Here is a 4,375-nt window from a genome sequence, read left to right on the forward strand (position 1 = left end):
CCTCTAGGGGAGGCTTGGAAGTTGATGGAGTGAGGATCAACCCTTGAGACACCAACAATGTACCAACTTGATGTAATGCTAGTTACAACACTTAAGCTTTAAGTTAAAACAAGATTATGACTTAAAGAGATAATGCAAGCAACAAATATCTTCAAAGTTCAAGACTTTAGAGAGAAGATGGAGATGGGAGAAGTGCTCTCGGCCAAAGCAAGAAGGAGTGAGTAAAATGAAGGCACTCTCCACTTATTTATAATAGAATGATGGTCCAAGAGTCCTTAACCATTAAGAACATTAGACCATCTTGTCCCCTACAATGCACCATACTTTGAATACTTTTCATTAACAAATTAAGTGAGCCATACTTCTTCCTTTCCCCATGCATGGCTGGCCCATGCTTGTGAAAAGAGAGGGTTATGTTTATATTTTAAACTCAAAGTTTATAAGATATAAACTTTGTCTTTTTGCTAAAAGACAAAAGGCTTATTTAGTCCAAAATGTTGTACATGACTTATTAATTCATACATTATGAAATAATATATTTTACTTTGTATTGTAAAATAATTATTTCCTTGAAATAAATATTTTTCCCAATTTATTATAAGAGTTTATGAATATTTATTAAAATCAATTTCTAGTAAATAATCATTTGTATCAAGTTGTTGTTAGTGTGACCCTTAGGATCATATGTTATTTAGCAATATCATTTTAATATTACTCTTGAGCATACTAGATCTTTCAATCTCCCACTTGCGCACGACTCATATCAAACTGATATAGACAGTGGTGAACGTGTAGCAACATTTCACTGCCCCCAACAACATATGACATAATTCCATTCCATCAACGCCCAACTCCCCAGAAGCCCCCAAGGATACAATTGGTGAGTAAGGTGAGTTTATCAGTTATCCCTTTGCTACATACATCATGTTGATCATGAGATATAGATCGCAGTCAATCTCATATAAGTGTTCAGCTTTACATCAGGCCTTATATGTCTAACTCTCAATGAATAAGAGGAATAAATACCATTATGACTATATATGCCTCTTGCATGTTTTACATCACGCCTGTTAATAGCTTTTATATCTGTCTAATAAAAGAAAAGCTTTTTGACTACATCAAAGCATAACGTTCCCCACACTCAAGTCCCATATATGTATCTCAGGTGCTAAGGATATACATATATTACCTTTTATCAAGTATCATTCATGACATCGATCCATGAAGTGATCTTAAACTGGTCACTCTAATACTTACTCTCTAGTAAGTACCTATGAAATTGGTTACAACGCTTTGTAAACCATCCCATTTCATATTAGTCTTATTTAATTATTGCTCCCACAATAATAACCAACTATGGAGTTTTAGAGTGAATAAATTTACTCAATGATTAAACATGTTAATAAAGAGCACAACAAATATTTAATGAAAAGATATATGCCATATATATCATATTTATTACAATAGATGATGTTATATAATGTTCCAATATTCAATACTAATACATAGATTAAATCCAATCACTAGAATAGCGAAGTCCTATTCCTCGAGCATGTCCTTCAAATTTTGCTTGAGGAAGAGGCTTCGTGAAAGGGTCCACCAAATTTTGATCAATGTAAACTTTGCGAATACTAATTTCACCTACTTCAACTTTATACCAGATGAAGTTGAATCTGCAGTTAATATGCCTAGTCTTCTTGTGTGTGCAGGGTTCTTTTGCCAAAGCAATATCACCCTCATTGTCAAAGAAAACGTCCAGGGGTCCTGAATGGTAGGGACTACCCCTAGATCCCCAATGAATTTCTTCATCCAAACAGCCTCTTGTGTAGCTTCAGAAGCAACAATGTATTCTGACTCTGTAGTGGATTGTGTAACAACACTTTTCTTGGAGCTTTTCCAAGATACCGCACACCCATTGATAATGAACACATATCCTGATTGTGATTTGCAATCATCTTGATCAGTTGTGAAGGAAGCATCAGTGTAGCACTTCACACTGAAGCTTTCTTCCACGCCTCCATAGACGAGGAACAAATCCTTAGTTCTTCGTAAGTACTTTAGGATGTTCTTCACAGCTCTCCAATGACTCTCCCCTGAATTTTGTTGGAACTTGTTTACCATGCTCATAGCATAAGCAAGATCAGGTCTATTACAATTCATGTCATACATGATGGATCCAATTGCAGAAGCATATGGAATATCTTTCATCTTGTCTAGCTCAGCCTTTGTTCTAGGACATTGAGATGAACTTAGTACAGTGCCATGTGCCATGGGTACAAATCCATAAGAGTTTTCCATATTGAACCGTTTCAATACTTTCTCAATATATGTACCTTGGCTTAGACCTATTAATTGTTTTGATCTATCTCTATAGATTTTGATTCCAAGAATGTATTGTGCCTCACCTAGGTCCTTCATTGAGAAACACTTTCCAAGCCAAGTCTTTACACCTTGTAAAGTTGGAATGTGATTTCCCATGATCAATATGTCATCCACATATAGGACCAAGAATGTCACCGAGCTCCCACTAGTTCTCATGTAAACAAAAGATTCATCTTCATATCTAATAAAACCATACTTTGTGATTTCATCATCGAAATGATGATTTCAATTACGAGATGCTTGCTTTAACCCATAAATGCATCTATTGAGCTTACACACTTTATTAGGATGCTTTTGGTCGACAAAACCTTCGGGTTGATCCATGTAGACATATTCTTCTAAGTGTCCATTTAGAAAAGCAGTTTCGACATCCATTTACAATATCTCATAGTCATAGCATACAGCTAGGGCAAGTAGTATCCTAATTGATTTAATCATAGCGACCAGTGAAAAGGTTTCATCATAATCAACCCCATGAGTTTGTGTGAATCCTTTAGCAACCAATCTTGCTTTGAATGTGTGTAAGTTGCCATCCATGTCAGTCTTCTTCTTGAAGACCCACTTACTTCCAATAGTCTTTCTATTGGGACGAAGATCAACCAAGTCCCATACTTGATTTTCTCTCATGGATTGCATATCAGCGTTCATGGCTTTAAGCCATTTGTTAGATTCAGGATCTGTCATTTCATATCAGTAGCTGACCGACTCATCAACATTTTTCATTACAAAGCACTCGTCAATGAGAAATCCATATCTCTCAGGTTCATGACGAGTTCTACGAGATCTGCGAATGCCTTGTGTTTTAGTAGGTTGAAGGACAATGATCTCTTCATCTTCAACAACCTTTGGTTCAGTACTAGTATCAACTAAAGATGTATCGGGCTGAGGTTCTTGATCTTCTACAAGTTCCACACGCCTCCCAGTACCCTCACCCTCTAGAAACTTGCTTTATAAGAATTCAACTTTTTGTGAAATTAAGATCTTATTCTCACTAGGGATCTAGAAGTAACATCCCAAACAATCTTTAGGATATCCTACAAAGATGCATTTGGTAGATCTAGGCTCAAGTTTGATGGAAGTCTCTTGTCTAACATAAGCTTCACATCCCCAAAATTTTGTATAAGATAAGGATGGAGATTTTCCATGCCACGTCTCATAAGGTGTTTTCTCTACCTTCTTAGTTGGTGCCATATTCAAGATACGGGTTGCGGTGAGTAAAGTATAACTCCAAAATGATAAAGGAAGGGTACTTCGACTCATCATAGATTGAACCATATCAAGTAAGGTCCGATTTCTCCTCTGAGAAACAACATTAAGCTGTGGTGTTCTTGGTGGAGTGAGTTGTGAGATAATCCCACGAATCCTTAGATGATCTTGGAACTCTTGGCTCAAGTACTCGCCTCCTCTATCTGAACGAAGGATTTTGAATGTTTTGTTGAGTTGATTTTCAACTTCACTTTGAAACAATTTAAACTTTTCAAATGCTTCATGTTTATGTTTCACCAAATACACATAACTAAAACGACTGAAGTCGTCAGTGAAGGTGATATAATATCTCTCACCAGATCTAGACATTGTTTTGAAGGTCTACATACATCGATGTGTATGATGCCTAATAAATCACTTGCCCTTTCACTTGTTCCAAAGAACGGGGGTTTTTTCATCTTTCCACATAAACAAGATTCACATATGTCAAATGACTCAATGTCATTTGCCCCCAAAAGTATACTCTTTTGGAGTTGGGATACACGCTTCTTATTTATATGTCCAAGGCGACAACGCCATAGATATGTTTGGTTCAAATCTGGTTTGAGACTTTTGGTGTTAACATGATAAAGGGACTTATTGTTTGAGATGTCATCCAGGTTTAATTTTATAAATTTCATTTATTGGTTTCGCCTCAAAATAGAAGATTCCTTTCAAGAAGGAGTGAATGTTATCATCAACAAATTTAAAATCATAACTAGATTTTCTCAAACGTGAAACTTAAATG

At 36.0% G+C, this 4,375-nt stretch overlaps 1 pseudogene; it reads right to left on the reverse strand.

The window, feature by feature from the left end:
* Window positions 1–1,641: 1,641 nt before the first annotated feature.
* Window positions 1,642–2,271, reverse strand: LOC145127213 (secreted RxLR effector protein 161 pseudogene; annotated as a pseudogene).
* Between the last annotated feature and the right edge of the window lie 2,104 nt (window positions 2,272–4,375).

The sequence above is a fragment of the Lactuca virosa genome, chromosome 7 (assembly GCF_052849685.1).
Source record: "Lactuca virosa cultivar CGN04683 chromosome 7, Lactuca_virosa_CGN04683_v6, whole genome shotgun sequence".
NCBI lineage: Eukaryota > Viridiplantae > Streptophyta > Magnoliopsida > Asterales > Asteraceae > Lactuca > Lactuca virosa.